Source organism: Leopardus geoffroyi, chromosome C2 (assembly GCF_018350155.1).
Source record: "Leopardus geoffroyi isolate Oge1 chromosome C2, O.geoffroyi_Oge1_pat1.0, whole genome shotgun sequence".
Lineage (NCBI taxonomy): Eukaryota > Metazoa > Chordata > Mammalia > Carnivora > Felidae > Leopardus > Leopardus geoffroyi.
The window spans coordinates 142,533,185-142,559,883 of NC_059333.1; the positions used below are offsets into that span (position 1 = coordinate 142,533,185).

General features: G+C 40.6%; 1 long non-coding RNA gene across 2 annotated transcripts in view; it reads left to right on the plus strand.

Annotated features, from left to right (window-relative positions):
- The window catches only part of LOC123575709, a 261,519-nt gene that overhangs the window by 18,867 nt on the left and 215,953 nt on the right, over positions 1 to 26,699 (plus strand). Inside the window, exon 2 of one of the 2 annotated variants that reach the window (XR_006700947.1) lies at positions 17,143 to 17,283. The exons of the other annotated variant lie outside the window; for it this stretch is intronic. This is a non-coding gene — a long non-coding RNA (uncharacterized LOC123575709). The remainder of the gene's footprint in view (positions 1 to 17,142; positions 17,284 to 26,699) is intronic. 2 annotated transcript variants of the gene reach the window in all.

A 26,699-nucleotide genomic window follows, 5' to 3' on the forward strand; every position in this document is an offset into this window, starting at 1 on the left:
TTTGCATTGGCAGAAAAGCATAAGGATGATTTAGAAATAAGTTGATTAGAGGTTAGGGAGGGGCCTGATGAGTATGATGATGAATCCTTAGAAAGGCTAGGAATGTTTAGCCCCAAGGAGAAGTCAAATCTGACACTGTGGGAAGCTTTTGTTATGGTATAGTGGGAGTTAAAGCAGGAAAAGTGGGCAAGGGCCTGATTTAGCTGGTGTTGGCATTTTAAAAGTGAAAGGCACAGTTCTGAAAGGATAACATATTGACTGATGAAATTGGAAATAATTCTTCAAACGTGCAGCTCGGAGGTGATTTTATTTTATTTTATTTATTTATTTATTTATTTTTTAATTAAAAAAAATTTTTTTTCAACGTTTATTTATTTTTGGGACAGAGAGAGACAGAGCATGAACAGGGGAGGGGCAGAGAGAGAGGGAGACACAGAATCAGAAGCAAGCTCCAGGCTCTGAGCCATCAGCCCAGAGCCCGACGCGGGGCTCGAACTCACGGACCGCGAGATCGTGACCTGGCTGAAGTCGGATGCTTAACCGACTGCGCCACCCAGGCGCCCCATGGAGGTGATTTTAAAATAATTAGTTCTAGAATCTTGGATTATTTAGTTTTCTCTGGTTGCTCACTAAAGGTGGGGTACCCTCTCCCCCATATTATAATTTTTTCAGAAGTATTGAGTTTTTCGTCTCATGCACACCCAATGGCTTTCACACCCAATGAAGCCTGTCTGTCTCCAACAGATATTTGAGAAGAGGTGAAAAATAAGACAGGAGTCACACTGTGAAACCAAATACCATTACTATAAAATTTAGCATTCATTGTGGTTCTGAGTCATGGTCACATCTACAAAATGAATCAGGAGAGAATTATAAAATACTATTAAGGTATTGACATTTCAACATTTCACAATTTAGCCAGAATCTTTATTTTCTTATCATGTCGTCAACTTAAGAAAGTCAGCTTAAAGAAAAAGTAAAAAAGCACAAATTTATATGAAATAAAGGAATTGAAATTGCAACTGGAGGTAAACTTTTTTTTTTTTTTAACTAAAAGGATGGAAGTAAATAGAAACTTTACTGGAAAAAGCAGAATTTGTATGTCTAACTTACAAAGAATTACAAAATAGCTCAAATAAATGAAAGGCTACAGTCTGGTAACCCAAAAGTATATGCTGTACATAGACAATGTACAGTTTTCCATTGGAACATAAATTTTATTCTTTTTTTTTTTTAATTTTTTACTTTTATTTATTTTTGAAAGAGAGAGAGACAGAGCATGAGTGGAGGAGGGGCAGAGAGAGAGAGGAAGACACAGAATCCGAAGCAGGCTCCAGGCTCTAAGCTGTCAGCACAGAGCCTGACATGGGGCTCCAACCCACGAACCATGAGATCATGACCTGAGCCGAAGCTGGACACTTAACCGACCCACTTAGCCACCCAGGCACCCCAGACAAATTTTATTCTTTACTGCCAATTCTCCCTTGAGGGTAAGAGTTTTGTGACCTTTTGGGGAGAATGTTGGTGTCGTTGACTGAGGAACTGGCAGAGGATATTCAGGAAAATCCCTGAAAAAAAATATTATGAAGATAGAAAGTGATAGGGCTACTGGGGAAGGTGGTTCTGGATCCATGAAATGGTGAGTTCTAGCTTAACCTCCTGAGACAGACTTGTGCCCTGTGAAGCAGCTATATGAGTGCTAGATATTTTTATTTTTCCTCTCCAGATGCACTCATTCCTCTTCCCCACTCTGAGAGGCTAACCTTTGTGGATTACATTATTGGGTTCCCCTGCCCTCCTGTTGTTGTTTGGGTTTGCCAATGGCACATACCATCGGGATATTGAAGGGTAAAGTTGGGTTTGTCCCTCCCTTGAACTCCCTTCCTGTGGAGTTCTTGTAGGCTGGTTTGATCCTTCAACCAAAGATCACAGTTCTTCTCCAGCGCTGTCTCACAGAGTCCTATCCATGGTTTCTCATGTTGCCCCTACCCCTTCCCCAGCCCTTCAGGTATAGGGATAGTAACAGTTCTCCACTGCTACTTGCTCTGGAGTCTTAGGTTACTCCTTAGATTTCTCTGCATCATGCCCATACTTTTGAAAATAGTCCTTTTAAATAATAACTATATGTTTTAAAATATATGCTGGGATTTTGAAAAATAGATCAAATAAATTTAAAGATGTAAAACTGGAAGCACAGGCCAATGTTGACAAGGAGGAAGCATGACTGATTGTTGCAGTGACTGGGGTAGGAGTGAGGGGGGGTTGGAGAAAGAATCTCCTCTCTTGCCTCTAGAAGATCCACTGAGACCTGGTAGGGGTCTCAACCAATGACAGTGTCAGTGACTAGAACACAGGTTTTGGCTTTCTTTGGATGTTCCAGGTGTCTTATTCAATACATGTCTTACAGTTTGGTAAATGTAGAGCTGTTTCTAAAGCAACTTGCTTCCGATGGGGCAGGTTTTTCCAGTATCATGATGGCACATGTAGAATTCTAGTACCTCCAAAAAGGTGGTGAATGAATCCGTTAGTTATGTGTAAGCATTCTAGAGAGTTTTGAGGATCTTGATGGGAGATATATCCTTAGAAAAGAGATGAGGCTATTTTTTGTAAATAGATGAGACCAGGGCTTGAGTTATTTTACTGATATTGTATTGTCTGTAGTTAATTATAATACTTCAGTTTAGGCTGTGATATATATATGTACACAGTAGATTAATTTATACCCTAAAGTTAAATTAATATTTGAGGTTAATTAATACTTCAAGGTACCCTAACTGGAAATCCAAACTTCAGAATAGGTGATAGCTATTTGAGTCTGCACAACAGGCTTCACTATTTAGCATAAGGGATGAGAAATACTTTTTTGTTGACTAAAAGAATTTTTTTGAACAAGAGGGAGTGTGAGCTGGGGAGAGGGGCAGAGAGGGAGAGAGAGAATCTTAAGCAGGCTCCACACTCAGCGTGGAGCTGGATGTGGGGCTTGATCCCATGACCCTGGGATTATGACTTGAGCTAACAATCAAGAGTCAGACACTCAACTGACTTAGCCACACAGGCGCCCTAAACGAATGGTTTCCAAGATATGCGGTTGGCAATGATGATTTCCCCGACGCCTTGTCATTGGGTGAATGGGTCAAAATCTGGTGAGTCCAGCCACTTCAGCATATTTCCCTAGATACAGCAGTTAGCTCATCCCTACTTGCTACCCTTCCTCACTTTGAATATGGGAGATTCTAGTTGATCCTACTGTGAGGACATTGCATTTACTTCAGAGTGAGCTTTTTATTCAAAATCACTGTTGGATTAAAAATAAAGGACAGAAAATGGGGACTTCACTGAGCTTACAGTGACAACTTTGCGTCAGTCGGGATAGCCAGGCTGTGCTGAGGTAACAAATTACACTTAGAATCTCACTGCCTTAAAACAACAAAGGTTTGTTTCTTTCTCATTCTGTATGTCCACCGAGGGTTTGTTCTGCATTGCTATCACTCTCAGAGCCCGACAGAGCAGCCATGAGCTGGACCTTTGTTCATTGTCTTAGAAGAAGGAAAAACTGAGCTCTCTCTGGAGGGTCTTGTATGGGCCAATATGAAGCTATCTTTGTGACCACAAAGTAGATAGTTGGAGATTTTTGGGTAACAGCACTATGAATACCACAGTTTGAATGACTGTGTTGGTATTCCTACTTGTTAAACGTTTGCATGAGTGGCAGACTTTAGCCTGAGACTTACTTTCACTGTAACCTACCACCTGGCAGAGAGGTTGGGGGAGAGGAAACACAAAGTCCTCAACTATTTTTAATAAATGGAAGCTATTGCTATTTATTCACAAAATATTGGGCAATCTTTGAATGGCAATTGAGCATAAGTCAATTTGAATCAATGGAATACGAAAAGAAGACATGATTTCCCAGTGATGAAAAGGGGCATGCTGGTTCCAGTGTTTCAGCTCATGTCCTGTGTAGCCTAAATGCTTGTCATTGACGATGGGGCAACTGCTCTGCAAAGAGAAAACTCTGAAGACAATCTCTGAGGAATATTGTAGATTCGCTTTCTTTCTTTCCATCTTCCTTCCTTTTTTTCTAGCTTACTGTTTGCACTTAGTAAATATTTCAACATCTTGATGATGATTTTATGGGGATTCATGGCACCAAAGAGGGAAAATTTGACTTTCTCTCACTCAGCTGTACAAGCAGGTGGGCTCTTTTAAATGATCTCCTCAACTGTTAATGATTCTGAAGCCCTATTTGAAAGTTCCTCCCTTTATTCCCCAAGGTCACGGAGTATTCAGAAAAACTTCCAAATGAGAGTTAATTTCCAGCAAACAATATCCCTGCATTCACTGCCAATTAACTGTAGCCTAGAGCTAAGCATATGATTTGGGGACGAAACTTCTTGCAACACAACATACAAAAAGCAATTATAGTCTTGTTTTTCTTATAACCAGTTAAGTGGTAGAGGAAATAAAACTGTTACTTAGTAATTATCCCACTCTGCCCAACTTCCTCCATAATTTAATAGGCATAAAATCCTTTTAAACCTCAAATTATTCAACAATGTATCTAGTAACCTAGGTAAGTCACCTTACGTTTTGCCAGGTAAACCGACCAACCAACCAAGCACTTAAAATGTTGAAGTTAAAATATATAACATCTAGAGACAGCTTTTCTCAGGAATGTTTAAATTCCATTATTCAGTGTTCTGAATACAAAATAATTACATTCAAAATTCAAAAAAGTCAGCCTTACCTGTGTCACGACTGAGCAATCCTTTGGGATAAAGGAATAGACACCTATGTGTTTACCTTGCTCTGAATGTACAAAGAGATCTGCTTGGGAAGTGGTTTGTATGTTAACAACAATCCATGTAAAATTTTTTCTTCTTGAATCTCAAAAACAAAAGTTTGCCTACTTATAGAGTGAGTGGCATCGAGAATATTGCTGATTTAAATGCAGTATTTTCTATTGCATTTTCACGAACTAAAGGAACAGCTTCTTAATGATACCAACAGATCATCATAAATTTATATTTATGATTAAGCTGACTTCATGAAGAATACATTCACTTTTCTTTTTAAAAATTCTGACCTATAAAACAAATAGAAATCCTAAGTGAGATATGAGAATGGAAATGGAGCGGTGTTGAATGTGTAGGGAGAGAGTGAGGCCAACCTGGGGGTCCTGGTAGCTTTATCAATTAGCGAACCATATGGTCAGACCTCCTCAAGATAGGGAATCTTGTGCACTTGGACAAGATTTGTTTTTAGCCTCCCTTCAACATTTCCTTTGGTTTTCTTAGGAGTTTCAAGCTCCTGATATTTTATATGCTCTGTCATTCCTCCTTTTAATAAAACACATCTATCCCGGGTTTCATTCTGTTATTCTGCAAAATGGCAATGATTCAAAGAGATTTTGTATTAACTGTTAGAAAGCTGATGTGCTACCCTTTATGATGGCATAATGCTTCAAACTGGTGAAGACATTCCAGGCCCTAACAAAGGCCTCAACAAGTCAGATTCACTGACACGTTTAGGAAACCATAGATGTGAAATTCCAGCACTATGTATGCTTGGCATATTGAGGAGTGTTCAGTACCGTAAATGAAAAAATATATATGTAAAAGCAAATACATCTGATAAGATGGATCCTTCTATTTCTGTAATATAGAAGTGCCTACCTGGACATAGAAAAAAAGTCATTTTATTTCCACCTGTAGAGATTATATGTTTTTAGGTAATTCCTACAATTAGGATCTTAGAAGAATATTGGGAATATTGGGAATCTTGTTTATCAAAGAAGGTTTGTTAAGAGTGCAGATTTTGGTGGGGCTTCTGGTGCTCAGTCAGTTAAGCGTCCAACCTTGGCTCAGGTCATGATCTCACGGTTCGTGGGTTCGAGCTCGTCATTGAGCTCTGTGTTGACAGCTCAGAGCCTGGAGGCTGCTTCAGATTTTGTGTCTCCCTGTCTCTCTCTGTTCCTCCCCTGCTCATGCTCTGTCTCTGTCTCTCAAAAATAAAGAAACGTTAAAAAAATTAAAAAAAATAATGATTGAAGATTCTGGGGCTGTATCTCAAACCTGTTGGCTTAGACTCTCAGGCTAGCATGGCCCAGGAATCTGTACTCTACCATGATTCTTATGTATTCTAAAGTTTAAGACCCCCTGTTGCTCAGGAACATGGCACCTTTGCACCAATGGTTAAACTTGGTTTGGTTATAACTAGGTTACCTTTTATAGTGGATACAATCATATGAAAAATCTGGAGAATCTGAAAATTTTCAGATTATAGAATGCATTTACTAATCTCTTTTTAATTACTCTCATCTTTTTTTTTTTTTTTTTTTTAGAATCCAACTCTAATAATTACAATTTAAATTATTTAAAAGTACCCTCTGCTTTTCAGAGATTTCTAAAAGAAGGAAGGTAACAACCACAAAGAAAAGGTCAAGGACAGTGAGGATTTGCACCTTTCAGTCTTCCCTCCATTTCCTTGTGTCTTACAAACTCATTACATACAGAAATAAGTAAATAAATGAGTATTTGTCATAATAAATACATACATATACATATATAGGTATTTTAAAAACATTTTAGTTTAGGTCTTAGCCATGCCACAAATTGAATGTGTAGACTAGAGTCAGGCAGTCCATCATTCAAAATGGGGATTAAACTCTCTTATTTCCTTTTTTTTTTTTTAATTATTAATGTTTTTGTCTATTTTTGAGAAAGAGAGAGAAAGAGACAGTACCAGCAGGGGAGGGGCAGAGAGAGAGGGAGACACAGAATCCGAAGCAGGCTCCAGGCTCTGAGCTGTCAGCACAGAGCCCAATGGGGTGCTCGAACCCATGGACCGTGAGATCATGACCTGAGCCGAAGTCAGACGCCTAACTGACTGAGCCACTCAGGAGCCCCTTGATCCCTATTTTCAAACTGTTGTCCCTTCAGTGGGTGTCTGGAGTGGTTGCCAAACATGTGATGGGGTTCAGGAAATGCTACCCCAAAATATGGCACCTTGGCATGTTGACTATTTTAGGGTAAAGGAGTTTAGGGAAATGGAAGGAGCAGGAAGGTTACTGTGACCTTCTGTCCCACCCTCAACTCTTTCTCTTGAAACAGTTCATCATAGAACGCTGATGTGAGAGATGTCTTCCCTATACTGGGAGGGATGCCTAGGAGAATCCTGAGGAACAGGCCTTGCTAAGTTTCCCCCAGTTAAAAAAAATTTTTTTAATGTTTATTTTTGAGAGAGAGAAAGAGAGAGAGAGAGAGAGAGAGAGAGAGAGAGCAAGTGGGGGAGGGGCAGAGAGGGAGGGAGACAGAATCTGAAGCAGGCTCCAGGCTCTGAGCTGTCAGCACAGAGCCCAACGGGGGGCTCAAACCCATAAACTGTGAGATCACGTCCTGAGCCAAAGTCGGATGCTCAACCAATTGAGCCACCTAGGCACCCCGAGTTTCCCCCAGTTTAAACAGTTACCTCATACTCCTTGATCTATCATCTTCCTCTATGGCTGTCCACTCATCATCAAACCTAACGTAAAAATACTCTGGTTATTGTTTCTTCAGGTCTTAATTTCCTTATGAAGTGTCCCATGTCGAGTAAATCTTATATTAAAAAAAATTTATATTAAAAAATTTTTCTCCTATTCATCTCTCTTTGTCAGTTTAATTTTCAAATCTTGCCAGGGACCCTGGCATAAGAAAATAACCCTCTCCTGTCCCCAACATGGTTAAGTGGAAAACCCAAGTATGCAGGACCCCACGCTCCCACTCTTGCCTTAAGCAAACCAAGCTCACTTTAATGTTTGCTACATTGGCGGCCCATAAAAAGTACAATCGGAGCAACAACAACAACAAAACTTCAGATTCCAGTCTGATTTCAAGGTCAGAGAAATACGTCTCGGTTTTCTTAAGTGCTTAAAAGGATTAGAGTCTGCCCCAAGCTAACAGCAGGGAAGCTTCTCTTCATATCTTTTTTTTTTGGAGTAGTGTAATTCCCATTGGAATGGAGGGTAGAATTTCACTCTGTGTCACAAAGTTAGTAGGGAAAGAAGGTTTCTGTTTCCTAAGTTACTCTGATGAGGGTACTTATCCCCCAAGAAAGCTAGACTTATCCACTTAGAAAGCCACTGACAGTACCTGCTTTTTGTATGTGTGTTCTTCCCCAAGTTATTCATTCTCTGTCTCAGGTTGTTAATTAAAAAAAAACAGGGCTGTTGATATTTACCCTTACCCTCTTCACAGTGAACTCTGTAATAGTGATTGATCGTAATAACCTGACAATCAGTTCGTATTCAAAAGATAGGCACTGTAAGCGCAAATGGGATGGTTCTGATTCGATTGTGATAGTAATGAGGTACCAAATCAACAATTTTTCAAAAACAAATTTAGAAAGCTCAGCAAAATTTTCATGTGACTAAGTTAGATGTCTATCTGTAAAGGCAGCCTGGTCTGGGTCTAGGTCCAGTGCATGGGATTCAACATGACTTTGATCTCAGCTGCTTTGATCTTGTCTCATACTCCATCTCAGTCACTCAATCCCATGGGCATGCCTTAAATGCTAATACCAAGTATACCTGCATACCTTTACCATCTCAATTTCAAGCATCTCCTACTCATATCAATTCTTCAACCCCATTAGGACCTTTAATCCAAGAATGTTAATATATTTTCACTGTCCCTCCGCTCTGCCATGTCTTCACTTTCTTTGTTTCTTCATTTAGATCCCAGTCTCCATCATGATAATCACTCTGCTGCCTGCATTCTTGACACTTTTGTCTCTCTTCAGTATGTTTGGCAAAACTCCAACTCTGATAAATCTCTTTTCTCTGCACTCAAGCAACAGAGAAAAATATAACCATGATGACTAAGATCACTCTAAATATATAACCACATAGCTCTAGTTGGCTTGGCACATCCATGGCATTGCCCCTTTCAGCATTCTCATACTCCCATATATTGTTGGAATTAGATTCAGCAGCACATAACAGAAACCCACTGATGGATCTTCTAATATAAAACACAAAAAGGTAGTTCTTGGCTTCTTTAGCAGTCACACAAAGTCATGAGAGACCCAAGAAACTTCCATGTCTCTGCCCTGCCATGCTTTGCACTCAACTTCTATCCCCGAGGTAAGATAGATGGCTGCTGAAATGTCAATCACATCTGAGTTACAAGAAGTAGAAAGGAGGAAGGGGAGAAACAAATGAGGCCCCTCTGAACAGAAGCACTTTTCTGGTAGTCTCAGAGCATTTTTGCATACTTCTCTCTTGCCACAATTTAGTCGACTGGTCACACTTAACTGCAGGGGAGTTTGGAAAATACAGTCTTTCTTCTATGTAACCAAGGGCCCAACTAAAAATAGTTCTCTTACTAAGGAAGAAAGAGAAAATGGATATTAGGCAAATTATTGTTACATACCTTCTCTTCTCTCCTCAGATTTCAACCTCTCCTCCCCCTGCCCTGCCTCCCACTAAGACCTTGCTTATTTTGCTGAGAAACTAGAAGCAGTTGGAAGAGAACATTCACATACTTCCACCAGCAAATTAACCAACCAATTATGTTCAACTTCACTTACTCCTTTAGCTGTTGTTCCATTTCCCTGCTCTCCTTGAGAGTAAACTTGTTTATTGCCTTTTCCACTTTCAGTAGAATCTAGTGCAATAAGCCTTCTGTCCTCTGAAACTGTGTGGTCAAGGTTACCAATGACCTCCATGTTGTTAAATCCAAATCTGGTGGTCCTCATCTTACTGGATGTAGTCCTCATCGTACTGACAAAGTTTCTCATTCGCTCGCCCTTGAAACTTTTCCATCTTTTGGCATTCAGTAGCACACCACAGTCTCTTGGTTCTCCACCCGCCTCTCCAGCTACTCAGTCTCCGTTCTCTTTCCTGGATCCTTTTCATCTTTATGACTTTAACATTTCCATTTGGATGTCTAACAGAAATCCCACCTTTAACGTGCCCCAAACTAAAATTCTTTGTCTAACTCTTACCTTCCAGTTTTCCCCATCTCAATTGGTAGCAACTCTGTCATTACTATTGCTCAGGCCAAAAACCTTGAAGTCATCATTGCCTTTTCTCTTTGTTTTATGTTGCACCTCCTAACAGAAAATCCTGTTGGTTCCATGTTCCAAACATTTACATAGCCTGACCACGTACTTCTACTGTAAGAGCCTAGTGCAAACCCCATAATTTCTCACCGGACCAGTGTAATTAGATGCTCTGTTTTTGTCCTCTCCCTAGAATTGTCTTCTCAACATTGTAGCCAAAGTAACCCTTTAAAAATATGTTATATGCCACCACTCCTCTGATAAAGATATTTAAATAAATTCCCATTTTAGAATAAAACCCAAACTTCTTAGCCTCTTAACAAAACTTAACAAGGTCCTAACATGATCTAGACCCTGCTGCTTCTCTAACCTCATCTGCTATTTCCTTATACTTCCTTATACTCCAGTCATACAAACCTACTTGCTATTAATTAAATATATCAAGAACATTTTCACCTCTGGGTCTGTGCACTAGGCATATCTGCTGTCTGGGATATTCTTCCTCCAGTTATACATCTCGTGCTGTTACTTATTTTATTCAGTTGTTTACTCATATGTCACCTGCTTGGAGAGCTCATATCTACTGCCCTGTTTATTTATTTACTTATTTATTTATTTTTTAAATATAATTTATTGTCAAGTTGGCTAACATACAGTGTATACAGTGTGCTCTTGGTTCTGGGGATAGATTCCTGTGATTCGTCACTTACATACAACACCCAGTGCTTATCCCAACAAGTGCTCTCCTCAATGCCCATCCCCCATCCCCTCCCCCCCCCCCCAAGCCCTATTTAAATAGCACTTCCTTTCACTTTCTGTCACCTCTTCCTGCTTTGCTTTTTGTATGACCCTTAGCATCATCTGGAACAGTTGCTTGTTTGTTTGTTTCTTCTTTGACTTCCTCCGTTAGAATGTAAATTTCAGTAGCATGAAAAGATCTTATCTTTTTTTCTCTTCACTTGTTTATTTCCAGCATCTAGAACGTTGTCTGGCCTACAGTAGATATTTAATAAATATATATTAAATAATGATGTCTCTTGGAAACCAACTTGTGTGTCGAGAGCTATGTTGCATACCTCCTGAATTCCTTGTGAGATCAGCTGCAGACCAGTTGTGTTTGGCCATAAATAATTCCTTTAGGGCTCCTGCCCAAACCCTGCTCATACCCTGGATGGATTTTCTGGCCTCACCACTGTCAACATTCAGGATAGGGATAAAGGAACAGATGTGAGAGCTAGACACTCTGGCTCACAGCCACCTGATTGGAATCCCTTTGGAGTCTCCATGTTCTTCTCAGAATTTTTTGGGAATAGAAAAAAGGATGCATTACAAATTGAGAATAGAGTAAGTAAACCTGATGCCTGCCTTTTTGTATTTATTCATTACTCTTTGGTTACAACTATCTGAACATTCTTTTCATTTTGTGGGAATCCATCATGCTGTCCATCTTGTTGAATGTGGGGTGTTATCTTACATTATGGAAGCCCAAAATTTCCAATATTCTGTGTGCCTGGAGAAGAGGCTAAAGAGTGGGCACGTGACTCAGACTTGGACAATCTAATGTCTCCTGGTGACTTTAAATCTTCGTTGAACAGCACAAAGATAATGGCACCAATATCATGAATATTGACATGGCCCAGGGGTGGGGGGCAGTGACATCTAGGGGTGAGTAGTTGCACTGTCTTATAGTAGTGTGGTCTCCTGGCTGTCTAGCCTCTGCGGTTACCTTGGTTCCTTTCCATTTTATAGGCTTGGTCTCCCAAGTTTTGTTGATTCTGTCAAGTCTTCATGTCCTTCCAATAAATTGCCTTTGATTAAGACAACCAGAGTTAGTTTCTGTTGCTTGCATTCAAGAGCTCTTAACAGATACAGAAGGCTAAAACGACTGCATAACAAAAAACAAAACAAAAGGAAACTTTGTATGAAAACAACATGATAACTTCTATATTACTTTCTATCATATGAAAATTAATGTGCATAGTACTAATTGGACTATTTTGGTGTAGTATCTTTATTATCTTAATAGTAATGATGGATAATTTTATGTGTCAACGTGGCTAGGCTACAGTATCTCCAGATATTTGCTCAAACATTATTCTAGATATCTCTGTGAAGTTTTTTTTCAACACAGGATTAATATTTAAGACAGTAAACATTGAGTAAAGCAGGTTACTTTCCACAGTATGAGTGGGTCCCATTCAATCAGTTGATGGTCTTAAGGCAAAGACTGGCCCTGATGAAGTGGATAATCTATTAGCAGACTGCCTTTGAACTTGAAGTGCAGTTTTCCCCTGGGTCTCTGGCCTGCCGCCTACCCTGCAGATTCTGAACTTGCCAGCCTCCACAATTGCATGAGCCAGTTCCTTAAAATAAATCTCTCATTTTCTTTCTGTATACACATTGTATTGGTTCTGTTTCTCTGGAGAATCCTGACTAATACAATAGTTAAACATATAACACTGCGATAGGCACAGATCTCTGTTGTGTGTGCTAAATAGCTCCAATAATACTCACTCTATGGTGCAGTTATACACCCCCACCCCCTTGTTGGATTTGGGTGAAGATTCTTTATGGAAGGACTGGATGGCTCTCTGGGGTCCTGTATTATGCAGCTGGGAGCAGCAAGCCAATGTAATCTGCCTTATTTCTGTTATAATCTACTTTTGTAGATTTGCTATGAGTATCAAACAAATGAGATGGTTCATGCGATGATGCCAGATGAACCATAGAAAATGGCATAAGTGCCATTTAATAAGGGGTGTGTGAGCATTCAGGAGAAAAACTTTGAAAGCAATGTTGTCACATCATGTCTCCATTCCACCAGCATGCTCCTCTGCCCAGTTTCCCCCGATTTAAAAAGTTAAACCAAGGAGAAAGAAGGAATAGCGAATCTTATCTGCTCTCAGTTATACTATTGCAGAAGTGTCTCCTTTCCTATGGTTCCTAGAGTAATCCTTCTAAAGCAAATCTTCTCACACCACTTCCCCACCCTGGTAGATGTGGAGACATGCCACATCAAGAATCCTCCTTGATTCTCTGCAGCAGAGTGTGGTCCGTAGGTAGCATCAGCTTTCAGCTCCTTCAGGTGCTGCCTCAGCTGCAGACTTCCCCTGACCTTCTTGACTCACCTGGATCCCTTCCCTGGAGGGCTACACCCAGGGCTGAGTGATGGAGAGATAAAGGCCTGGCTATTTCTGTTGGAAGCTGGCCAATTCTGAAGAGCCGTGCTTGTTCCTGAGCTTCCTACTGGGTTGGCCAAGGCATGGTTAGGCCTGCATCTTAGTTCTACCTTGCTCTTTACCCATTCATGCTTCATCTCTCTTTCTTCCCTTCATGTGTCTTGATCCTTCATAAACATCTTACACCCCTTATGGTCAGTACCTGCTTCCAGGGAACCCAACCTGTTACACCATCTTTAATCCTTTAAATGGTTGCCCATTTGCCCCCCAGAGCTTCTCGACAGGAGTACGTGGTGGTGTGCCAGTCCAAATAGTGCCTGGTACGTAGTAGGGGCTCGATAAATACTTACTGGCTGTTGGTGTGCAGAGTTCTAGGATGTGTAGGAGAAACCCAGCCCCTCTCCTCTGCCACCTCCTGGAGCGTTAGTTTCTCAATGGAAATTAAAACATTAAAAATGTTCAAATAAACACGGATATCTTATAGACTAGGGCATAAATTAGCATGAATTTTAAAGTTGAAACGTATGAATTTCAAATAATTTTGGCCCAAGCTGGAAGTTGCTTTAATCTTCAGCTTTAAATCCTGAGGGAAATATATTGGTTCTGTGTTATCAGGAAATTTATTAATAATCTGAGAAGTTCTGATCTTCTATATCCTGACCTACATAGTATAGCATAAAACTTTCCCCATCATCTGCTACCAGCATCTTTGCAGCCAGATCTCCTACTTTTCTGGACGACATGCTTCACTCTAGCTTTGCACACATGCCTTAAGTCACACCTTGCCCCCACTCCATCGTCCTTACCCTGATGAATACTTTCATTTAAGAGTAAGAACAAAAGTCACCTCCCATGTGAACCTGAATCTCTTAGGCAGAGGCTGAACTATTGCCTCCTTTGGTCTCACATCATATCTAGTCTGTATAGTTTCAGTAGAACGTGTTTTACTTGCTCTGTCATCTTAATCTGGTTACGTTTTCCACTGTTGGAAGGTGATCCCACCTCCCCGCCACCACCAGTACAGAAACTTACCTCTTCTTCATTTTCTTATCCCCGGTGTATCGTAGAGTACCTGGCACAGAGTAGGTGCTCATATTTGCATCAGTGAATGCAAATAGAGATAAAGGGTGATCTGTTACTGAGGTGTAGTAGCTAAAGAAATACTGGGTGGGGATATTTTTTAACTCGATTAACAGAGCTCTATATGTTTTCCCTTTATAGACAATGTTACTTCTTGTAAAGTGTTCGAAATACGAAAGCACAAAGTATATTTCCAACTGGAATAGATGATTTCAAGAAGGACATCTAATAATGACATGAAGGGTACACTATGGTGCCCCCATTGCCGTACATTCTCGGGGGCACTTTCAGATCCCTGCTTTTGTCATGATTAGGAAATTACTTCTGTTTCGCATTTGGGTTGTGAAAAAAAATTGATGTGAGCTTCTTTCTCCCAGAGGGTTTGAGGTTGGCCAGGAGATCCAGATCTGCCTTCTGCAAGTGATGCTTGAAGTTTTCATACATATCGTGGGAAAACAACTGTTTTTCATTAGCTTAGCCTAAAATAAAAACCAGTTAGCCTTTTGAACATTTAATGAGTTATTTTCTTGGTTGCTTGGGTGGAACATTTCTCTGAAGTTGAGCAAATATATTAGAAGCATGTCCAAATCTGTCAAACGTGGTGTGTTGACTTTACCCAGAATTTTGCTATTAATAATTTCTTGATAAACGGCCCTTTAATCCTTCTGGTTTTGTAGACTGAACCTTTCTGATATCAAAGGATGAAGAAAGAGACACAGTAAACCCTTCTATAAACACTGAAGGGAAGTTGGTAGGAGGCTCTCTGGCCCTGATGTGGTTTGCAAAATACATCAAAAGAGAGCAATAGGAAATAATAATCATAAGGAAGAATGGAAAACTGTGGCATAGATATAGTTTTCCTTTGGTAGGAATCTTACACCATCATACCATTTGACTGGAATAGTTACGAATGGTAGGTAATAAATAGATTTTAGTATTAAGAAGAACTGGAATAATTAATTGTATCTTTCCATTTTATGACAAGTAGGCAGACCTACAAACCATATGTTTTCTCCTTTCTTTCAGCAATTTTATTTTGATTTTACTGTTCTTGGCAGTAAACTTACATTATATAGGTTAGTTCGTCTGCTCTATTTGCAATGACTATATGTGTCATAGTGTCATATAATAACCATATGATATGATAGTATATGTGTTTCTCTGCCAGTAGACCAAGCAAATGAAGTTATGGTTGTTTTTATTAACAAATACGGAATTTGCTGAGTAAGACTGGGACACAGACAGGATAAAGGATGAAAATAAACATAATTTGAGCTCATTTTAAATGCACGGTGACATTTCATAAAAAATATACTTAGCTGCGTAACTTTTTGATAAAGCAAAGATTAGAGGAGTGAAACGTGGGAGTGATTCTATTAACGTTTCTGGTAGAGCTTCCTCTATTCTTAAGACCTCAAGAATTTTTCAGATACATACGCTAATAATTGTATAAAGAGGGCAGGGAAAACAGCAATTTATTATGATGACTGGATTAAGTACTCTGGCACGGAACAGAGAAAAGCAAGCATCTCTGCAGATGGGAATGTGGCCACATAATGTTTTCAGTAACAGATTTCTATGGAGGATTTTTTGGCATGAGGGATGAACATTCATATTGCTGGAATTGCCATATGAGTTATATTGGTGGCTATTTTAAGATAAACTGGAACCTGTTAATTATTTCTTGGCCTCTGTAGTTCTGATTTATGTATCAGAGGATGAGAAAGTTATAAGTTGTTGACATCTGTCCACTGCAGTATTATTAGGCCAGGTGTTCATGGTTGTGAAATCATTTGATAATTAAAAATTTTGCTTAGCATTTCCAAGGCAGGGGTTTAGAGTACACTGACCATTCCAATGAAGATGTTCTCATGAAGTCAATTCTGACTGGAGGGAGCAGACTAGAACTCTCAGTAAGAAGGGGTATTCTTACCATTGTCAAATTTTCTGATCCTCAGAGCTTTATGAGGAAATGTGATAATAATAAGGTCAATCTCATAGTATGTCTACTATGGGAACTAAATGCAACTATGTATGTGAAGGGCACTTTGTAAATTACAAGGTACCAAACAGAATCTCTAATTACTTCTATTTCAAAACGAGTAATGTTGCTTCTGGTAGATGCTGATGATGCAATGTACTGCATCCTGTCGGGCCTTCCGATTTTAGTGCCACTGAGGTGGACAGATCCGTGCAAGTGACCAGAATCCCTCATCAAGTGTGGGAAGTGGCATCTTTCTACCTTGCTGCCTTAGAGGGCCTTTCTGGAGCCACAGACGGATGATCAGGCACCCAGAGACAGGCCTTGGAAGTGCGGGGAAGTTAATGCACTGTGGAGCAGTCTTGCCTCAAAGGCTAATGGAAGGCAGCGCATGACTATTCTAGGCTTGCCGTCTGGTGAGACAAGTCTGAGGCTCCTCAGCAGGAGTGAGCTGTACTTGTCCACAGAGGTAACCAGCACACTAACATACAATTTTATTGTCTTTGCTCGCTCTCCTGGATTGCTTCTGCCTCTCCCTCACCTCTGCTTTCTGGGGCTGACTCCTATAAAACCATCCGCACCCCAGCCCTTATCTCAAGCTTCGCTTTCTGGGATATTACCCTAGGCTGGCTAACTTCCTCTAGACATTTTAGCATAGTGCTAATGAAAAAAAAAAAGACATCAAACTGCTGCAAAAGGAGATATTTCTGTAAGCACCCTATGGAGAAGATTCTTGGCAGTGGGTTTTACCACCATACTGGAGGGATTAAGAGACTGCTGTGAAGATAGTCAAGGTATTTAGGACTTCTGAAGTTTCAGAGCTGTCGTCTTCAGTGTTTTTCAATCCTTTAATTACAGAAAAAGGTCCCAAATGTGGGGAGCAGGAGCCCAATCAGTTCTTCTTGAGTCGTTAAAATACTACTGGCTGAAGTACTGCTGTGATAAAGTGCTGTGGAGCGGGGTGACTAAGAGAAGGACGAACACACATCAAAGGAACAAGTAAGGAGGAAAAAGCAGGAATAATGGGTAATTGAATCCCTACGCTTTTCTCTGCTCTGTGTTTCAGGGTTCCTTCCAATCCAGTGTTCGTCTTGCAACTGCTGGGAACTCCGTGTATTGTTCACGCTGTGCTCCCCTGCAGCTGCTCAATAAACAATTTGCAAATGAGTGAAGACATTAACTGGATTTTGTCCCCTTAGGAATGTGGTGGGAGCACGGGCCCTGGACCAGAAAGTGGCAGAACTGTCTCAAGCCCAGGGTCCGTCACTAACCCAGGACACAGGTTAATATTGGCAGCTCAACCAGTCACGGTGGTCTGGGTGCCCAACAGTCAAATGGAGGCCTTTAATTGGTCTCAGAGTTCTAAGGAATCATGTTAAAGCACTGGGCTTTGAAGTCAGGCACAAGTGGGTTTGAATCCTGAGCATGTAAGAAGTGAGACCTTGTGAAAGTTAGTTTACTGTTCTAATCCTAAAGTTTTGATTCTTAATTTTTCTTTCTCTTTCTTTCTTACTTTCTTTCTTTCTTTCTTTTTCTTTCTTTCTTTCTTTCTTTCTTTCTTTCTTTCTTTCTTTCTTTTTCTCTTTCTCTCTCCTTCCTTCCTTCCTTCCTTCCTTCCTTCCTTCCTTCCTTCTTATATTTATTTTGAGGGGGGAGGGGCAGAGAGAGAGGGGAGAGACTCCCAAGCAGGCTGCATGCTCAGCATGGGATCACCAACCTGGATCACAACCTGAGTGAAAATCAAGAGTCAGACCCCTATGTGACTGAGCCATGCAGGTGTCCCAAGTTTTTACTTTTTTTTTTTTTTAATTTGTTTTTCATGTTTATTTATTTTTGAGAGAGGGAGAGAGAGAGAGAGAGTGTGGGGAAGGGGCGGAGAGAGACGGAGGCACAGAATCTGAAGCAGGCTCCTGGCTCTGAGCTGTCAGCACAGAGCCCGATGTGGGGCTCGAACCCACAAGCCATGAGATTATGACCTGAGTCGAAGTTGGATGCTTTAACTGACTGACCCACCCAGGCGCCCCTCAAGTTTTGACTTTCTTCAAGGGATGTAATGATACTTTCCTCTCTGGGTTGTTAGGATGCTAACATTTAACATTTATAAAGTTTCTGTTACATAGTAGTCTTAATTTTTATTATCCTCTGCTCTTTTCTTCTATTAGTGTGTTTTGTAAATCTCTATTTACCTGCCAAACTACCTAGGTTAAAGGAAATAGAAGGAGGAGAAACAGAGGACCAGATAATCCATGGCTTGGGAATAAACTCTTTAAATATCAAGGAGCTATTTCTATTTGGTGCTGTATATACAAATATTAAAGACATGCCATCAGTGAAATTGGCATGCATGCCAGTGATTCATTTTCCAGAAAGACTAGTATTTTTGAACTTTGTTGAAACTGAACTCATTTTATTTTGGGTCCTCCAGATTTCTATTGCCTCTGTGTTGTTTTCATTTTCTCTGTCTTTGGCTTTTATGGGTATTCGGCTTCCTTCTGTTAAGAGCTTTCCCTCTCCTCCTCCTTTTGCCCCCGAGGGCTTTGAGCCTCCCCGGGAGTTTGTGGTACCTTGGCGAGCGCTGTGTGGTATGTTTGTTCTTGTACTGACCTTTCCTGCCAGTTCCTGTGCTCTCCAGCCCCCTCCTTTAGAAAGAGCCAAGCATTTATTTGTCCATCAAGTGTTTTATTTTTGTAGCTCCTGAATCTTCCAGTTCAGTGGATGCATTCCGGGCCAGAGGCTGCCTAAATTACTTTTCAACAAACATTGTCCTCCGAACTCTCCTTCCTGGGTGGGAACTGAAAGATCGTTTGATGGGAGTGGGAGTGTGTGGCAACAGAACTGAGGAATAAGCTGGGGGTCTGCGCGAACTGGAAGCCGGGCCTTACCTGGTAATGTGCTTAGATTTGTGAAGACCCATTGGTGTTACAAAGAGTTCTCCTTATTTCAAATTAAACCCCTTACAAAGAAACATTTTTTTGCTTGGGAGGTTTATCCTGTTTCTGTGGCAAAAATAGCTCTCACTCTTCACCTCTCCCTATATCCCTTACATTTGCAATGGGAGATTTTGTATCTTCTCCCATGCGGGCAATCCTTGGCGGGGCTTGTGACTTTCTTTGACAAATAGGATGAATCCATGAGGTGATTGTGTGTGAATTAAGAGCCTGGTCTCAAGACACCTTATGTGCCTCTCCACTCTTCCTTTTGGAACACTGTCAGTCGTTATGGGAACAGGCCTGGACAGCCAGGTGGAGAATGAGATCCTATGTGGACTAGAGTGGAGTCATTTCAGTTTCCCAGGCAAAACTTCAGATATGAAAGAGCTTAGCCAAGACAATCAAGCCTGCTCTCGATTGGTAGAACCACTTAAGTGACTGTAGACTCATGAGTCATAATAAAGGGTTATTCTAAACTGGTACATTTTGGGATGGTTTGTTGTGCACCAGAGCTAACTGATTTGGGGTTTTATAAACCCACAAACACACATTATGTTAAATTGGTTGTTTAGATTCTAGATGGATAATGACAAGCAAGCATAACAGCAATTAGCAAGCAGGGATGTGAATAGAGGGCAAACATCCAGTGTGTAAGGATGTTTTTTCCGATGTTGTCTTTACGTGATCCCATTGACATCTTTGACGATTCATGTTCTTTAGTGACTTTCATAGTAAAAATCTCAGAATGTCAACAACTACTATTTCAGTCTGCTGAGGAGGTCTCAGAATTGAAGCTTCCACTCTCCTTTTTTAGGACTTCCGTGTGTCCTGGGATATTGTGAAAGATGAGCACATAGGACATATCAGATGAGGACCAAACTAGACATAAGGCACTGCTGTGGGATGGCCAAGGTAGAGGTGAAGTTTATTGGAAACATTCTATGTTTATCTTATACATCACATTAACTTGTATGGCTTTAATGAATTATTATTTTTTTAATGTTTATTCATTTTTTGAGAGAGAGAGCTGGCGCACGAGGCGGGGAGGGGCAGAGAGAGAGAGGGAAAGGCAGAATCTGAAGCAGGCTCCAGGCTCTGAGCTGTGAGCACAGAGCCCGATGTTGGGCTCGAACCCACAAACTGCGAGATCATGGCCTGAACCAAAGTCGGGTGCTTAACCGACTGAGCCACCCAGGTGCCCCTAATGAATTATTTTTTTAAAAAGTCATCATTTGCTTGCAAACAACCAAAAGGCACAAGTAAAAGATGAAAATGCATAGTTTAGTTCTTATTCACTCAACGTTTAACCCTGTGCTTATTGGCCCATACATGACACCAAAAGGTCTTCAGCACTAGAGTCTAAAAACAATGCAAACAGACTTGCTGTAGTAATTTCTTTCCTGAAATTTCTTTTTTCACTTAGCAGATTATTTTCTCTCCACAGAAAATAATGCCATAACCAAGGCTCCTTTTTCTTCATTAGGTAACAACGTCCAGGTTTTACTGGCTTTATCCAAAAAAGGCAAATTTTTCATTGTTAGCCAAACTCAAAATACTCAGGGTAGAATTTGGTAAACTCAAGCAGAAGTGGTCTCCAGATTATAGAAGACATGTCTGCCTTTATATGTTTTTCCTTCAGGAAATGGTAGTACTAATGTAAACTAATATTGTAAAATTTAAGATGGCCAGCTTTCTCATTTTTCAGTAGGGCTGCAAGATATTCCCACTTAGAAAAGATATTTGAGATTTAGGAGCGATAAAAGCTAGATAAAGAAAAACACTGTTGTGAATAATGTGCTTTCAAAAGGAAAATGTTCAGATTTTCACAGAGTTGCATACTGTTGGGCTGGTCAGCCGTGCCAAGATGAATCTGGAACTTAGCCCATCAGATTCCTTGGCTTCACTGAGCAGAGTCTCGCTTGTACCAGTGCTGCGGTAAAATTTTTTGCTATTTATTTAAGACACAAATCAACTTAGAAGTGTACATTTTAGGCCTAGGGAATCAAAACTAGTTCTGGCAAATTGGCAACACTAAGACGCTACTTAGAAGTCCGTGTTAAAGACTCCTTCTGGATAGAGGCATATAATCACATAGCCCGGTATTATTATATGTCAAGAGTCTGTGTCCAGATTGGGTAAAGGCAAGAGCACCCCTCCTCCTACCTCCTTGCGGAATGCCATCTCATGGTGGCTTATTTCTGCCTAGTTGTGCTGTGTACTACAATCTAGGTGGAGAAGGTGAAGTAATGTAAGGTTTGCCTTTTGGAGGCCGTATGTGTGTCCACAGACTTATAACAGCTTCTCAGGGAAGATCTGTTGTTTCCGGATCCTGAGCAAGTAGCCTGTGGCATGGAGTTCATCTCAAATAGCTGTTGGGCTATTTGGTTACAGAGGATGGCTATCCTTCATTCCCAAACTGGTCATTTCTGATTCTGTGTCAGTTCCCAATCATGGTTTTCCAGGTCTGACTTTAGTACTTCTTCTAAATCAACCTCGAAGTCATTGGTTCTTTATTTGGACATCCATGGAATGATTCAGGGGGCCTGTGAAACTCATGCAGGTATACTCAGACATCAGTATAAAGTGTGTAAGTGCATTTTTCTTAGGAGAAATTCCAAATCTTTCATTAGATTCTCCCAGGGATGTACTTTTCTTCCTCAAAGTTGTATCAGCATCACAAACTAGATTAAAGATCTTCCCAGAGAAATTGGCATGAAGGAACTCACTTATAACAGCTTATAATTACCACCCATAACACAATTACTGAGAAAGCTCTAAGCAGATAGTACTGACCCTAAGTAGTGGAGCTTTATTTAGGATGTCAGACTTTGAATCTTTAACAATCCCAGTTAATACATAGGAATTCTGAATTATTGTTAGGAAAATACATTGTAAGGAAATTATACACAGATTTTAACAAAAAAATTATGTCAATTAGGAATATTTTTTGGTTGTGTGTACCAACTACCTACTTAATAGTGGCTTAAGTAATAAACCTTTGATTATCTCGTATAACATAATGAACGGAGGTGGATGTTCCCAGAGTTCTATCAGTGGCTTGTCAACTTAAGAACTTGTTATGAAATGAATGTTTGTGTTTTCTCAAACTTCATAGGATGAAGCCCTAAGCCCCAGTATGATGGTATTTGGTGATGGGACCTTTGGAGGTAATTAGGGTTAGATGAGGTCATGAGGGTGGGACCCTTATGATGGGATTAGTGCTCTTATAATAAATGATACCAACCAGCTTCCTGTCTCCGCCGGCATGTACACAAAGTAGGGGTCATGTGAGCACATAGCAAGATGAGAGCCACCTGCAAGCTGAGAGAAGAGGCCTCAGAATGAAATCTACCTATTGGCATCTTGACCTCGGGCTCCTCAACCTCTGAGAGAGAAATTTCTGTCAAATCACCCAGTCTATGGTGATTTGTTATGGCAGCCTGAGCAGACGAACACAGAGCTCTAGACTGACATTTCCGTAGTTCTCTTCTCCTCATCGCGCTTATAAAATGGCTGCCACACCTCTAGGCATCCCACCGCATAAGTGATTTCAACTAAGGGCAAAAAAGCTAGGTAATAGCCATGGCAGTGAATGATTTCTCTTCATACCTTTTTTTTCTTTTATCAGATAAGGAACGATACCTTCCTAGAAAACTTGTCTTTAGAGTTGCCCCCAGAAAATTTTTCGTTATATCTCAAAGGCAAGAACTGGGTCACGTGGCCATTCCTAAAAGTAGGGAGTCTGGGGGAAGTGAGGACCTGCTTTTTCAGCTTTTGAAAAGGGAAGTGGGAGATGGTCATGTGGGTCAGAAATGGCCAGTGGGCAGCACCGGTAGGGTCTCTGATGTGATTGCCAAAATGAAAAAAACCCACAAAACCCGAGAGATTTTGCATAAAAACCTGAATTATGTCATCTTTTGAAAAATGAGAAAATCTGGAAATGCTGTAGCTGCGTGCATGGAAATGACAAGCCAGCACTCTGTAGCAGCTGCTCCGTTGGGATGGGGCGTGGCAACTGATTTTGCCACAGGCCTCATTATTCTTCATTTTCTTCCCATCACTGAGACTCTATTATTTGCCATTCCTCATTGTGTTTGCCTTGTTGTTTTTACCATATGAGGGATCCTTCATTGCTCATGTTATCTGGTTTACTCCTGTAGGCAATTCAGTTGAATTATCTTAAACAGTCAGAGTAAGGAAGGAAAGCATCCCACAGGGATTTGTTTTTGGGCCCCAGTTTTATATGTAAAGAAGAAAAATCTAATTTTTGTAAATAGATCGTTTAGGCTTAAGGCTTGTTGCTAATGTGAAAGTAGTTCATTTGACTTGAGATGTCAACTGGTCATACCCAGCAGGAGAAGATAAAGAGGACAGAGAAATCAATTTGCATCTACCTAGAAAAGAAGATGATCAGATTCAGATAAAAAATAACACAGCTTTGGGGCGCCTGGGTGGCGCAGTCGGTTGAGCGTCCGACTTCAGCCAGGTCGCGATCTCGCGGTCCGTGGGTTCGAGCCCCGCGTCGGGCTCTGGGCTGATGGCTCAGAGCCTGGAGCCTGTTTCCGATTCTGTGTCTCCCTCTCTCTCTGCCCCTCCCCCGTTCGTGCTCTGTCTCTCTCTGTCCCAGAAATGAATGAACGTTGAAAAAAAAAAAAAATTAAAAAAAAAAAAAATAACACAGCTTTCGGGCAACTGGTTCAGTCGGTTCAGTCGGTTGAACATCCGATTTTGGCTCAGGTCATGATTTCACAGTTCATGGGTTCGAGCGCTGCATCAGGCTCTGTGCTGACAGCTCAGAACCTGGAGCCTGCTTCGGATTCCGTGTCTCTGTCTCTCTGTGCCACTCTCTCTGCTTTGTCTCTCTAAAATAAATAACATTAAAAAAATTTAGGAAAATAACACAGTTTTGAAACAAAATAAATCTCAAATTTCCTTTAAAAAAAGTTAGCAAGCTTGTTCACATGAGACCAGTAAGGGGGAAGCATGATATATAGTGATTTCAGAAGGACTGCCGTGGATTCCCACATGAAAACCTCATTAAGATTTCAGAAAGCAGCGCTATGAAATTGGGGAAATTTTACCTGCAGTATTCTTAGGATGTCTCCAACTGATTTTCATCTACATACTGACTTCATAAACCCAGAGGATCAAAGTTGTACCATTCAATCCAGAATGATGTGGCAGCACCAATGCTTCCTTTTTTCTTTTTTTTTTTTAAGTTTATTTACTTTGCGAGAGAGCGAGAGCGAGAGAGCGCACATGCTCTCCTTTGAGCGGGGGAGAGGCAGAGAGAGTGAGAATCCCAACCAGGCTCGTGCTGTCAGCGCAGAGCCTGACTCAGGGCTCGATTCTCTCACAAACCGTGAGATCGTGACCTGAACTGAAATCAAGAGTTGGAGGCTTAACCGACTGAGCCTCCCAGGTGCCCACTTCCTGACTCTTGATAGTGAAAATTGTGCATGGGTTAAAAATCCACAAGTGTTTATGGATCAGGCCACTGTAGGCATGAGGGTCTCTGCTTCTATCAAATAGTCCCCATCCTCATAAAGCTTCAATAGTCTCCTAATTTATATGCATTAAATTATTCTTATTTTTTATTATATCATGTTTTACTTAATACATTTGATTTTAAAATGCTTCTTTAAACATAACTACTCAGGGCACATGAACAATGTACCTCAAAACTTACAATATACATCAGCATCCAACCAAATATAAAATTACAAATCTTGGGTAATTTTTAATCATTTTAATGGGTAATCATTTTAAGTGTACAAGAGAATAATTAATAAATCTGACCCCCAAGATTCCTTTTAGGATTCTGGGATTCTGATTTTCATTAATGTTTATGGAGGAAAGGTAAAAATAGTTCCCAAAGTTGTGTAAAATGTCTTTTAATTCACTTACGCAAATAATCTGCCTTTACTAGGGAAAGCAGAACAGGGTTGACTGTGTCTTATTTCTGCTGCTCTGCCATCTGAGGAAGGGCTGTCTTCTCTTCATGTCGACGTTTTACATCCGAGTTTAGCCCAATTTGGAATTACAGAAGCTTCCCTGTGAGGTGTGTTGTTGTGTGAAATAATTCGTTTAAAAATGTATATACATTAAATCTTACCTGCTGAGCTCATAAGGCTGACTCCAGCAAGCCACTCACACTCTCCTCCATTTTGGTCTGCTAAATTCCTTTCACTCCAGAAAGATTAATGTCTTTCCTGTTTGGGTATACACTGGCTGTATTTTCCCCTGTTCTCTCTTACTCCATTTCTTTCCTTTGCCTGGAAAGCCAGTTGTTTCGTATGTCACTCCCATCGTAATCAAAACAAAATTTCAAGGTCCAGCTGAAGACTTAACCTCCCCCAGGAAGTTTACCTCATCTTCGGCATCATTAACATCCCTTTTCACTGAGTTGTAGCACTCTATACAGCCTTGCCGAGAACATTATTGCTCTGTGGATGGAGATGATATGCTCCTCAAGGACAAGGACGGAACATTTTATTTCTTTCGTAGCCTTCACACTGCCCATCATAGCACTGAATACAGACTGGGGACACCATAAGAGCTGGTGAATAATACTAACCTGACATCTTCAAGCAGAGTTGAGTGCATCCTTTTTTCTTATCCTATGAAGACCTGTTCAGAGCTCTCTTGCAACGGGCTATAAATACTTGTTTATAACCTGTCTTCCGTACCCCTCAGTAAATCCTTGATGACTTGCAAGTGTATTCTCTTCATCCTCCAATCTCCAGTGTCTTTCACACTGTCTTTCACATTGCTAACTACACAGTAGGCTCTTAGTAAATGTTTGTTGACTAAATATGTGTCCTGTATCTTTTCAGGTTAGAATAACTAGGATCACGAAAGACAATTCAGTTAATAAAGTGGCATCGGTAGTGCTAGATGCTGGTGAAACAGACGTATATATGAGAATGGCAGTTCTGATCAGGAAGGAATTTGCTGTATTCAGAAAAAGGGAGAACTTGTCAGGATAAACGATGTCTTTGGAAAAGTTGCCTTATGTGAGTTTGGAGCCATGGCCTTGAAAGGTTGGGATTATTTGGCATGTTGTGTTCCATTAGATGTAATGAATAATTTAGATATTCATGACTTGGTCCGTAAAATGCTTAGAATAAAGCCATGGTCACAATGGAGATATTATTGAATTCTTATATTTCTGTCATTACAAGAGAAAAGGTGGAATTAGGAGGAGTGTGAGAGGTCTTGCAGAGGAAGAACACTTGAGATTGTAAGAGAAAGAGATGAGTGATGGATAAAAGAGGATAAAAGGCAATGTATGGTGCCTCTTGCCCGTGATTTTATCCACTGGGGTGGTCTTAACCAGAGTAGATAAACCAAGAATGGTAGAGTCCACTAGTTGACCACCTATGTCTATTGTCTCCCTGCATGGAGACTGGATTTTGGGAGGGTGTGTTGAATGGATTACACTTCCTAGCCCTTGTAGTTTGTGTGTCCATGGGACAAACTGTG